We start from the raw sequence: 13319 nt of genomic DNA, 5'->3' as shown, positions 1-13319 counted from the left end.
TTTCTTTTGATGCAGGTCAGGAGGTGTCCCAAGTGAGTGACTGGGCAGTATAGAGGGTAGGCAGGGTTAGAGGACATAGTGACGTAGGAGAGGGTGAGTGGGGAAAGGCGTTGCAGGCAATAATGAGAGTGATAGGGCATGTGGGTACAATAGCAGTGAGAGAAATACCATTGAAAGCAAGGCCTCAGGCAAAGAAGAAACATCAATTATAGACCATACAAAGCTACAGTGCTAAGGTCTGATGCAGCTATTGTGTTCCTACTCAATGTAAATACACCTTTAATTCAGAGATAATGGGAACTGCAGATGCTGGAGAATCCAAGATAATAAAATGTGAGGCTGGATGAACACAGCAGGCCAAGCAGCATCTCAGGAGCACAAAAGCTGACGTTTCGGGCCTATACCCTTCATCAGAGAGGGGGATGGGGTGAGGGTTCTGGAATAAATAGGGAGAGAGGGGGAGGCGGACCGAAGATGGAGAGAAAAGAAGATAGGTGGAGACAGTATAGGTGGGGAGGTAGGGAGGGGATATGTCAGTTCAGGGAAGACGGACAGGTCAAGGAGGTGGGATGAGGTTAGTAGGTAGGAGATGGGGGTGCGGCTTGGGGTGGGAGGAAGGGATGGGTGAGAGGAAGAACAGGTTAGGGAGGCAGAGACAGGTTGGACTGGTTTTGGGATGCAGTGGGTGGAGGGAAAGAGCTGGGCTGGTTGTGTGGTACAGTGGGGGGAGGGGACGAACTGGGCTGGTTTAGGGATGCGGTGGGGGAAGGGGAGATTTTGAAGCTGGTGAAGTCCACATTGATACCATTAGGCTGCAGGGTTCCCAAGCGGAATATGAATTGCTGTTCCTGCAACCTTCGGGTGGCATCATTGTGGCATTGCAGGAGGCCCATGATGGACATGTCATCTAAAGAATGGGAGGGGGAGTGGAAATGGTTTGCGGCTTTAATTCAGTACTTCCATGTGCTGTGTTTCCAGACAGGTCTAAACAGGATAAACACAGAGAGGGTTTTCCCAGTAACTGGGGAGTCCAGGACGAGGGGTCACAGTTGATTGATATTGGCTATGGCATTTAGGCTGAGATAAAGTGTAAGTTATTCACCCAGGGAGGGTTAGACCTGTTGAATTCTCTGCCACAAAAAACATTTGAGGCTAAATCATTCAATGATTTCAAGAATGAATTTGATTAACTTGTTCGTGCTAAAGAGATCAAAGGAAATGAGGAGAAATTAGGAACAAGATACTAAGTTTGATGATCAGCCATGATCATATTGAACAGTGAAGCAGGCATGAAGAGCTTAATTGCCTATCTCTGTTCCTATTTTCTGTTTCAATGTTTCTGGTCAGCCAGGTGGACCTTGCAGAAAATGAGTTCCCTGACTGGGGATGTTAATCTGGCCCAATCAGAGAGCTGTGGCTGGCAGATAAAAATAGGATTGTCAGAGGTTCTATTCACTCAGAGTTAGCTCTGAGGAAGTTGGATCAGCATCAAGGACTCTTCTTGTGTAAGTAAGGAATTACGTGGTAACAGGATATTTTCCTCTATGGAATTATTTCATTGTAACTTTCCTTATCTCTTCATTTTAGAAAATAACTATGAGGTACGTTTAAATTAGATTAATTGCTTGACTCTAATTTACTTTGAAATCAAGATGCACTGCAGGGTGCCCCAAAAACCATGTATTCATGGTAGATAGGAAGCAAATTCTGAAAGTCGCCAAGCCCTGAAAGTATGTGGCTTCAGCAGGAACCTGTAACAGATGCCACATAAAAAAAACTTGCATTTATTTTGCTTCTCATGACAATTAAGTATCCCAATTACAGCCGCTGAAGTTCAGTTTTAATATATTTTTCCTGTCTTAATGTGGGAAAAACAGCAGCCAACTTGAACACAGTGAATTCTCACAAATAGTTATGTCATTATAACCAGGTAATCTGTTTTTGTGGTTTTGACTAAGGGTTAAAGACTTGTCAGGACACAAAAGATGACTGTTCTCTTTTTTCAAAATAGTACCATAGGATGTTTTACAACTGAGAGGCAGACAGGATCTTCATTTAATATCTCAACTGAGAGAAGACACATTTGACATTGCAACACCTGCTTTGTACTGTACTGGAGTGTCAACCTCAATGTTATGTTCAAGTCATGGAGGGACTTTTAAATCTAGAAATTTCTGACTCGAAAGTGAAGATGTTACCAATAGAGCATTGCTGTCTTGATACACACAAATCATTGCAACAGATAAATGTAATCAAAAAGACGACATTGAAATTCACATTGGCTGGCGTGCACTGGGACTAAGTAGTGCCGTTAAATCACAAAAAGCCATTTAGCCTATTACAGTTTGTAGAATTTGTAAGAATCAAATAAAATATATGCCTTGAGATATATTGCAACCTTCTGAAGTTTAGGGCTTCGCCACCTTTGACTCTTTTCACTGTAAACAATGAGGGGAAAATAATCTTCAAATTCTAGGCAGTTCTTCTGCAACCACTTCAGATTGACAACATTGGGTTTTATATATCAGCAGTAATGTGGTCGCAGGGATGGGGTAGGGCAGGTGAAATTAGGGGAATATCAAAAGATTCTAGTCAGTAGAGCATTCAATTGTTGGAGTGCCAAATAATGCCGTTTTTACTGTCATAGGATGCTAGCCTTTATCACAAAGGGTTTGAAATATAAAGGTGAGAAAATGATGCTTAATTTGTACAACAAAGACTAGGCTAGACCTTGGAATACTGTCTTCATTTCTGGGCAGTGCACATGACGGAAGCTATGTTGTCCTTGGATGGGGTATAGTGTGGATTCAGCACAATGATCTTAGGGCTTAAAGTATTATGTCTGGGGACAGATTGCTTCCTCTCACAGAGGAATTTAAAACAACCAGCCATATCTTAAAATAAGAGCTAGTCCATTTGGGAGTGGAGTCAGGAAGAATTTTTCATTCAAAAGTAGAGCAAATGTGGAATTCTGTGGGTGAATTGAGTTTTTTTAAACGAAGATTGATAGATTTTTTCTTGTTAGGCAAGGATATTAAGTGCTGTGGAGCAAGATCAGTGATTCTTGAGGGAAATGAATGGCATTTTCTTATTCCCACGTCTCTTTGCACCCCTTATATGGATACCTAGTGTGTTTGCATTACCGAATATCAGATTTAATAAATATTTTATCACAATTATGAGCAGTTTGTCTTTCATTGATTATAAAGACAAAATAACATTCCAGGGTGGTCCTTCAGAGCCATACATACTTCTGTTTCATGTTGTGTATCATTAATTTTTCACAATCAAGACAAGACCACCAGAGGACAAAAGGCGTTTTGTTCCCACTGCCTATTCAAAATGTCTATTCATCACATAACTGGCACTCACCCTTAACAAACAAAAATGCATTTAGTCCGAAAAATGTTTGAACAGAACCCAGTTTTCTATAGTAGTTGTTTTCGCATTTTACAGCTGTTTCACAAAGTGACTAATATGATGCAGGTCTTTAAAATTCTCTGCTGTTAAAAATAATTTGAAGCATAACTTATTCTTGATGCTAATTGAAGTTAATTGAATTGAACTGATTAATATGAGAATAGTTAGGCAGCACTGTGTGAATTAACTAGGATTTAGTAGGGCAGTACTTGATTCCATTAGCCGTCGCAGTCAGAGAGGTAGCATAATTGAATTATAACTCACTTGAATTGTGCCACATGACCAAAGGAGAATTTAGTGGTTCAGGTAATATCTGCCAATCAGATCCCATGTGCTTCCCACTATTTGTTAGAAATTCACAGATCTATATTAGTCATTTTATTGTATTCATGGTTATTGGTCAATTTCATTAGCTGACTCCCATATGATCCAGAATCTACCTTTACCACCAAAATATTTAGTTAGTCGATGGTACAATGTGTACATCGTTGTATATACACTTGCATGTGCCAGAAATGCCTTCTCATCATTTTAATGGAGCAAGACGTTAGTAAGTTAGGGACAGGTTTCATAGTCTCAATGGTAAATGTGCAAATCTGTGCCACTGGCTGATATGTGTCTGCTGGTACCATTCTGATCACAGACCATTTTCCAGTTGGTTGACATGCTTACCCACCTGAAAGCAATGCAGAGGCAAATGAATTAGTCAAAAGGCCATTAATGCCTAATTTCACATGGCAATTAGAATTTTGAATTCCATTTGATCTCCAGAACTCCCAAGGCATGGGAAACGAGGCTAAGTGTTTGGAGACAAACTCATGGCAGCGGACCAATAGCCCATTCTCAAGGAAGCTTTGGATGACCTCCCACTGCACCAGCCTGCTCATAACTGTGGCTGCAAACTTCCTCCCCCATGATGATCCACTGCTTATTTCCATTCATTTTTATCTCATTATTTGCCTCATTTCTACATCGCCCCAAATTCTTTTCTTCTTCCCCAGGAATCTAGACAGCACTAATTCCCAATAGTAAAGTTAGAGCAGTTATCTGGTGGCAGCAATTCACCTCCTGTCTCCCTGGGCCTTCACTGAACTCTGTCTTCTTCACAAAACCTCTACATGAATAATGGACAATGTACTCTTCCACCCCTTTTCCACACAAGACAGCCTCCCAAACCACCAGCTTAATCACAACATCAGACCGGCTTTCAGGTCAGTTCACACACTGCTTAGCCCTTCAGGATTTCACTTTGGAGCTCAGGCATACATGTGACTTGAGTACTTCTGCCAGGTTTGTTTGGGTGTAGGGACAGATGTATATTTCATGCACCTGAACTGTTGGTGCATTTTATGGCTCTTTCCTTCATTTCGTAATGCTTAATTGCTTTGCATTTACTTGGAGGCTTGCCCTGGTCATTAGCAAAGAGGGACAGGCAGGCCAGCTTGTCATTTTGGAGATCTGAACAGTGAAAGGAAATGACATGTGTCTGCACAGCACTGTGGTTTATCAACATCACACTTACAGCATGCGCCAACTGCTATTATAGCAAATATATTACATGAGTTTCAAGCAAACGGACAAATGTAAAAGTGGAAAAGAGTTAGTCTTTGATAGGGTCAAGAGGGACCATGGTCAGGCACGGAATACTGTCACATTCAGTCAGAGGTTTGGCTGATTCCTTTCTAGGGGTTTGGCCATTATCAGTCAAGCCTTGGTCTGACCAGAGTCATGGCTTTGCTGGCTGGAGGTTGGGCCACAGTCAATCCTGCAGGTCAACTGCTATCAGCCCAATGATTAAAGGTGAGCCAGTTTGCATGCTGTGGAGACATTATACAGAAGATAGGCCATTTCTTTTCCAGAATGAGACTGAGAATGATGGAAGTGAAGGGCAATTAGTTGTGATGCTTGAGTTTGAGTAGCAGTAAGATATCCTGATGAGTGAGTATGAAGAGCAGAGGGCGGGAATGTTTAGTAGTTTGGGAGGATGTGTGTGAAAGCTATTGAGTTGACATTATGTGTGCAATAGTGAGAATTGTAATTCATGAACCTTGGTGAGAGGTGTATGGCGATGCTGAGTTAGAGAGAGTTTTAGCGATATGATTATGGGTTAGCAAAGAGAAGGTGGTAAGATGGTGATACATATCGTTGTAGTGCATAGAAGATCATCGATGTTCTGCCTACACTGCTGTGAATTGCAATTCGCCTGGATACTGCACTGATCTTGGCTGCTTTCTTGCCCAGGGCCGATGAGGTCTTGTGACATTGGCAAAGCAGGCAATCAGCAGATTGGTTCCCTTCATGTTATTCATCACCACCCTCAGGTCCCTGTTGGCAAAGTGAGAAACAAACTTACATTTCAGGACCATTTCCTTAGTTATAACCATGCATGAACATATTAAGGAATGTAGTTCATTGCTTGCAGTATCTATAATGGTGTATGGCTGGAGTTCATGGTGCCAGCAGAATTAACATTGTAAAGTTCTGGTAGTGTTGAACACTTCTGCTTTGTGTATTCTATGATTCCAAAGGACTGGTGCCAAAAAGGCTGATTCTATAATTAATGAGACGAAAACAGAGGTTACTTGAAAAAGTACCATGATGTATATTGGTCCAATTGCCATGAATCTCAGTTGGAGAAACATTTGGTCAAAAACTGGAAACATTTGCCCATGGTTATAAATTATGTTACAAACAGACATGATACATTTTTTTCCCAACGCTATGAAGAGCCATATAAATATATCTTAAACTTTTAAACAGAGGCCACTGGGTAAAACAGTAGCAATGCTGTGTTTATAAGGGAACAGGGAGCACAGATGGAATCATGAAGTCTGGAGGACTTTCAGAGAGAAGTAACATCAGCTGATTACTGGGTGGAATAAGACAATTTCATTGTTGAGCTGAGTCAGTGAAAAATTAACACCAACCTGAGAAGCAACAGCCGATCGCTCACCCTCTCTTTGTTTGCAAATTCTCTCTGAAAAAAAAATGAGCTGAAAACCACCAGAAGTCAACTTGATCACACATAAAGGTTTCCAGGAAAAATTGCGCCAGCAGGTTATGCATGCAGAATAAATTCTCATCCAGCTCACCATTTGGGATAATCTGTGACTTATCCTTTTATCATGCGTTTAACTACTACTTGGCCAAAGTCCTTTAATGATAACACTGTGCCGGATTTTCATTTTCTTTGCTTCTCCCAGGACTCGAGAGTGTGTGCATGTTTGCCATAATATTTGCAAATTTGTCTGATTAAGTTTATTTTTGGTTTAAAAAAAACGCTTTTTTTATAGACTATGTAAATCTGATTGATTTGTTCTTTGTTCCAAATCTGCTACATAATGGGACCTATAAAACTGGCCATAATGCCAATTTGGCTAAATTTAACATTGCTGTGATCAATGGAGGAGTGGGATTACAAAAGGAAACCGTACATTCCTCCAACATTAATCATAACAGGTAGCAGCTCCCAAACTATTTAGTACTGATCTTTTCCCTTATAAAAGTGTTAATATCTATTATGTGCATTCATTTATACGTACATCCAAATTAGAAGCGTAGTGTTCCATTCATACTCTTGAGCAATGTGTCCATGAAAATATCTTGCAGCTTTACATGCAGCCACCTGGTGGTTCTGTGCAAGTTGATGGCATGCCAATGCATTGACATTCACTATCTTCCAGTTCCAGTTGGACCATCCCTGAATCAAGGGAATTTTGGAAAATTAAAATCAATGATCAACTATCTCACGAGACACTCCTTTTAAGATGCAAAGATCCATCAGGACCTGGGCACTTGACAGTCCATGCCTCCAACATTTTACTTAGTAGCATTTCCCCAGTGACTGTGATATTCCCCAGTTCCTTCCTTCCTTCCGTTTCTGATTTATTACTACCTCTGAGATGCTAGTTGAATTCTCTATAGTGAAGGCAAATGCAAAATACTAGTTCCATTCATCTGCCATTTCCTTATTTTCCATTATTAATTATCCTGGCTCATTTTCTATAGAACTAATGTTCACTGTGCTAACCCGTTTCTTCTTTAAATATTTATTAGAAATCTTATTATCTGTTTTATATTTCTGGTAACTTAATGGTCTAATTTTTCCTCTTAATCGGTTGGTCACTTTTTGCTTCTTTTTAAATATTCTGTGCAATCTTCTGATTTGTCACATGTCTTTGCATAACTTTATGCTTTTTGCTTAGTTGATACACCTTCAAAATTTCTCGTTGAACATGAATAATGGCTCTGTCCCTTGGAATTATTGGTACTCATTCGAATTACTCATGTGTAACCCCTTAAATATCTGTTATTGCATCTCTATTAATGTACCCTTTCATCTAATTTTGCCAATTCATTTTAACCAGCTCTGCTTTCATGCCATCTTGGGGCCCCTTAAATGAATTTTTAAAAGAACGTCTGATCCATTCCCCTTTCCTTCAAACCAAAGTTAAAATTTCAATCATATCATGCTTGTTGCTACCAAGGAGTGCCCTTACTTTGAGATCTATCTGAATGCAGAATAGCATTTTTCATATAGCCTACGCTTTGCACGGCTCCAGAACATGTTGTTGTAAGAAAATAACCCAAAACATTTCCATTCTGAGAAAGGGCTACCAGATCCAAAATGTTAACTCTGATTTCTCCTCACAAATGCTGCCAGACCCGCTGGGCTTTTCCAGAAACTTTTGTTCTTGTGTTCCAAACCATTTCATGAATTGCTCACCTAAACTACCCTTGCCCCTCTGACTTTTCCAGTTGATGCATAGATTAAATTGTTCCATGCCTTTCTCATAAACTGAATATTTCTTACATTATATTCACCTTATTATGTGGTTACTATTAGAGGCCCATAAATAACTTGTTGCCTTCATCATATCTACCAAAACTGTTTCATATCTCAGTTTCATAAATTTGGATCACCCTCTTCATAGTGCTGGCACGATTATTAATTAAAACAACGAATCCTCTATCTTTTCCTAATATCCTGTGGTTATTAAATATCCCGGACCCTTTAAGATCCAGGTTTCATTCTATGTCACCCTGTAATAGCCCCTGCATTAGCTATCAGATTGTACTTGTTATTTTTTTTAATAGAATCCTTACAGTGTGGAAACAGGCCCTTTGGCCCAACAAGGCCACACCGACCCTCAGAGCAATCCACTGAGACACAGTCCCCTAAGCTACACAGCCCTGAACATGGGCAATTTAGCATGGCCAATCCACCTAGCCTGCACATCTTTGGATTGTGGGAGGAAACTGGAGCAAACTCACACAGACATGGGGAGAATATGCAAATTCCACACAGACAGTGACCCAAGGGTGGGATTGAACCCAGGTCCCTGGTGCTGTGAGGCAGCAGTGCTAACCACTGTGCCACTGTGCCACCCAAATATGTTTGTGCTCTTAGTTCATTTGTTTTACTTTGAATGCTATGCCCATTCGGATGCCTTTAAGTTTTATCTCTTCACACTATAAATTCCGGTCTTATCTGATGGTTGATTTTTAGGCTCATAGCATTTATCCTTTCATGTCATTGTCCATTTATTATTTCTGATATCCATACACATCTTACAGCCTTGACTGTAGTCTTTGATGCATTACATCTTCTCAAATTTATCCCTCACCACACTATTTGGCTTATATCCTCTCTATTTCTCTAACTACATGGTCAACAAGAACACTGGCCCAGCATGATTCAGGTGGAAACTATCCAATTGGTACAGATCCCACTTTTTCCAGTATTGGTGCCATGATGCAGAAACTGGAACACTTTTCTCCCGCATCAGTCTTTGTACCATGCACTCATCTCTCCAATCTGTTTCCCATAAACCAATTTACACATGGGTCAGGTTAATAATGCAGGGATTGTGACCTCATCTTTCTTAATTTGATGCCAAGCCCCTCATGCTGAACCTACTTCTTTGTCCTGCCAGTGTCATTGGTACCTGCATGGGGTACAATAAGTCAATTCTTCCCTTCCTACTGTAAGCTCCTTTCTAACCCTGATTATATATCCTAAACCCTGGCATTGGGCACAGCTATGTAGAGACGTACTCTTTGCTTCAGAGAATAGTGTCAATCTCTCTCTTTCCTCCTACTTTTATATATTTTTCTTACTCCTCATGCTTGAATGGTTTCCTGTGACACGGTGACATGGTTAGTATGGTTAGTTAGCTCACTGTATCTCGTCACTGTATCTCCCCTCTCCCCACACCTCCAACAAACCCCACAGCCATCAGACAAAGAACCAGTTGGACAATTGCAAAGGCTAAGGCTCCTGTGTTCCTCTCTGGGTCCCCTTACCTCCCTCACTCGCAAACTTTCCTGTTCCTGAACACTGACTAAATCAGATGGCTCAACCTTAAGGAATATGATGGCTTCCTGGGACAAAGAACGAAGGTACCATTCCCCTCCCCTGGTGCATCGTAATGTGTATAGTTTAGCTGCCAGCTCATAAAATCTGAGCCAAGGCTGCTCAAATCTCAAACACTTACCGCAGAAATGTTTGCATTGGACAAAACTGGCAACCAGGATCTCCCACATGCTTCAAAGGTGGCAGAGCATCCTTAAATCATCCTGAGATAATAATTACTTATTTATGTTGCCTTTTATGGATCTTATTACTGTTACCATCAATTTATGCACTATGTTAAAGCTTAAGAACTAAAAGACCTTTAGCACTTACCTGAGGCTCAGCATACAGCTAGCTCCATTCTCTGCCAACAGTGAAGATCAGTTCTAATCAGCACCAATGAATCTATCTCCATCTTTGACCGTATGTCTCATGAGTCTCAACTCAACCTCTCCTCTCGCTGCTTCCGACTACTTATCATAAGTTCTTTGCCTCCCCCAACGCTTTGGGTACTGCTGTCTATCTGTCACAATGCACTCACCTCATTCAACCCTCCAGTTGATGCTGAGTGTCTGTCTTAGGTTTGTAACATGCCTGCTCCTCTGGGTAATGCTGACTGTCTGTTGCAGGATGCTTACCTCACTTACTCCTCTAATCTCAGCCTGAAGTGTCCCACTTGATCATTTCAGGCTGTTCTCTCCAGAGGTAAGAGTTGATGTGTGACCCATTACTCAACTCTGTGTGATGGAAATTGGTCTGACAAGATGGCAATCTAAGTTCCTGCTTTGAATACCCTTCTGCCCAATGCAGCTCCAAGCAGCTGCAATTTCTGACCAGGTAAAGTTGCATTCTGAGAATGTTGAATGAAGTTCCTGTCTTAGTGAATTATTCTCAATTCTGATTGAACGTGTGCAGTAAGCAATTTATACTGTTGACCATTGTCAGGACTACACCACTTCCCAATTCAATCAACATTTTCAGGAGCTTGAAATAAATTCACATAGAATCTTAGAATCCCTACAGTGTGGAAACAGGCCATTTGACCCAATGAGTCCACGTTGACCCTCGGATTCTATTCCTGGTATGGTTCTTGAACTGATTCTACTTTTCCTATCTATAATTCAATTGAAAAATTGATTCCTTAAACATTTTCCATTCATAAAATAAAATGAATTATACTGTCACAAAATAGTTTGATAAGTCATTTAGACAATTAGGGATCCTTGAACTTGAACAGTTAATTTTTTACCTCAGCCCAATCCTGTTCTGTGACTTGCCTTCATACATGTCCGGGAATTTCTCATGTTCCAATCATCCCGGTTATACTTTAAATCTGACTACAGGCTGAATCTGACATTTTTCAGCTAAATGCCAATTTTGCGGAAGTCACAGAGAGTTTCTCTCTGTAAGGCTTAGTGAATTGGCTCACCAAATCATCCTAAACTCACCTCATTAATTAGCAATAGAGATAATGGGAACTGCAGATGCTGGAGAATCCAAGATAATAAAATGTGAGGCTGGATGAACACAGCAGGCCAAGCAGCATCTCAGGAGCACAAAAGCTGATGTTTCGGGCCTAGACCCTTCATCAGAGAGGGGGATGGGGTGAGGGAACTGGAAAAAACAGGGAGAGAGGGGGAGGCGGACCGAAGATGGAGAGAAAAGAAGATAGGTGGACAGGAGAGTATAGGTGGGGAGGTAGGGAGGGGATAGGTCAGTCCAGGGAAGATGGACAGGTCAAGGAGGTGGGATGAGGTTAGTAGGTGGGAGATGGAGGTGCAGCTTGGGGTGGGAGGAAGGGATAGGTGAGAGGAAGAACTGGTTAGGGAGGCAGAGACAGGTTGGACTGGTTTTGAGATGCAATTGGTGGAGGGGAAGAGCTGGGCTGGTTGTGTGGTGCAGTGGGGGAAGGGGACGAACTGGGCTGGTTTAGGGATGCGGTGGGGGAAGGGGAGATTTTGAAACCGGTGAAGTCCACATTGATACCATTAGGCTGCAGGGTTCCCAGGCGGAATATGAGTTGCTGTTCCTGCAACCTTTGGGTGGCATCATTGTGGCACTGCAGGAGGCCCATGATGGAAATGTCATCTAAAGAATGGGAGGGGGAGTGGAAATGGTTTGCGACTGGGAGGTGCAGTTGTTTGTTGCGAACTGAACGGAGGTATTCTGCAAAGCGGTCCCCAAGCCTCCGCTTGGTTTCCCCAATGTAGAGGAAGCCACACCGGGTACAGTGGATGCAGTATACCACATTGGCAGATGTGCAGGTGAACCTCTGCTTAATGTGGAATGTCATCTTGGGGCCTGGGATAGGGGTGAGGGAGGAGGTGTGGGGGCAAGTGTAGCATTTCCTGCGGTTGCAGGGGAAGGTGCCGGGTGTGGTGGGGTTGGAGGGCAGTGTGGAGCAAACAAGGGAGTCGCGGAGAGAGTGGTCTCTCCGGAAAGCAGACAGCGGTGGGGATGGAAAAATGTCTTGGGTGGCGGGGTCGGATTGTAGATGGCGGCCCTATCATGAGACCAGTTTAACTTATTTGAAAAAGCCAAGTGATCAGGGTAAGTATTGGATTGACAGCGAGCAGCAGAAATTCAAAAATATTTTTGCAAGAATGCCCCCAAATTCCCTGGGTTAAATTGGGATGCAACAGATTCTCTAACATAATTTTAAATACAGTCTACACAGGCTTAAAACATCAGGATTAACAGCTGAAAAGCTAAAAGATATCAAAAGATATTAAGCATATTAGAAAATCAATTCCAAGTCAGCTTAAACTCCTTTATTCACCATCTAGAATTCATGTAATGTAGACAGAAACGTACTAAATTCATAGACCACTTTGTGAGCAGATGGAGAGGAAAGGACTCACTAAGTTATTTTGCAGGTAGGGAGCTAACTAACAGAATTATTGAGTTGATGATTGCATGAGGTGACTACCTCTTCCCTCATGAAAATGCCTCTTTTTATCTAATCTATGTCAATGTGTATTGTAATATTAATTCCTCACGCATGGTAATAATGAATTAACTCATTCTTTTGTTATTTCAAGGAATTCCGGCCAAAATGAATTGTTTTAAAATGTAAGTTCTATTGGGTCACACATAAAGGTATCTACAAAGTTCGGGATCCTTCTTTTAAACTGACATTTTTACAACTAGTAAGGGAGTATATTTTTTTAAAAAGTGAGCCAGTTCATCCTTCTTAACTAGGGTTGGGATGGGCTTAACAGTTTATGTTGTTCCATCTGGGTGTGACTAATTAGGGAATCTCTCCTTGTATCTGGTAATGACGCTATTCAGGAAATACTTGCAGAACTGAATATGAGTGAAGAATAAAGCACAACTTTTTTTTCCTGTATTAGTATAAATAAAATCACGACGCTCCATGGAGACAAAAGTAAACGTTCATGAAGAAAAGACTGAGATGCTGGCTCATAATAAATCCAGACTTGCCAAGGCCACCTCTCAGATGATAACATCTTTAGGAGATACCACTGCTCAGCTCACAATGATGAATGAAGAGCTGGAAGAGAAAGAAGAGGAAGCAGGATGA

The sequence above is a fragment of the Stegostoma tigrinum genome, chromosome 25 (assembly GCF_030684315.1).
Source record: "Stegostoma tigrinum isolate sSteTig4 chromosome 25, sSteTig4.hap1, whole genome shotgun sequence".
NCBI classification, from domain to species: Eukaryota; Metazoa; Chordata; class Chondrichthyes; order Orectolobiformes; family Stegostomatidae; genus Stegostoma; species Stegostoma tigrinum.
The sequence above is the reverse complement of the archived record's forward strand: the minus strand, read 5'-3'. Positions refer to the sequence as shown.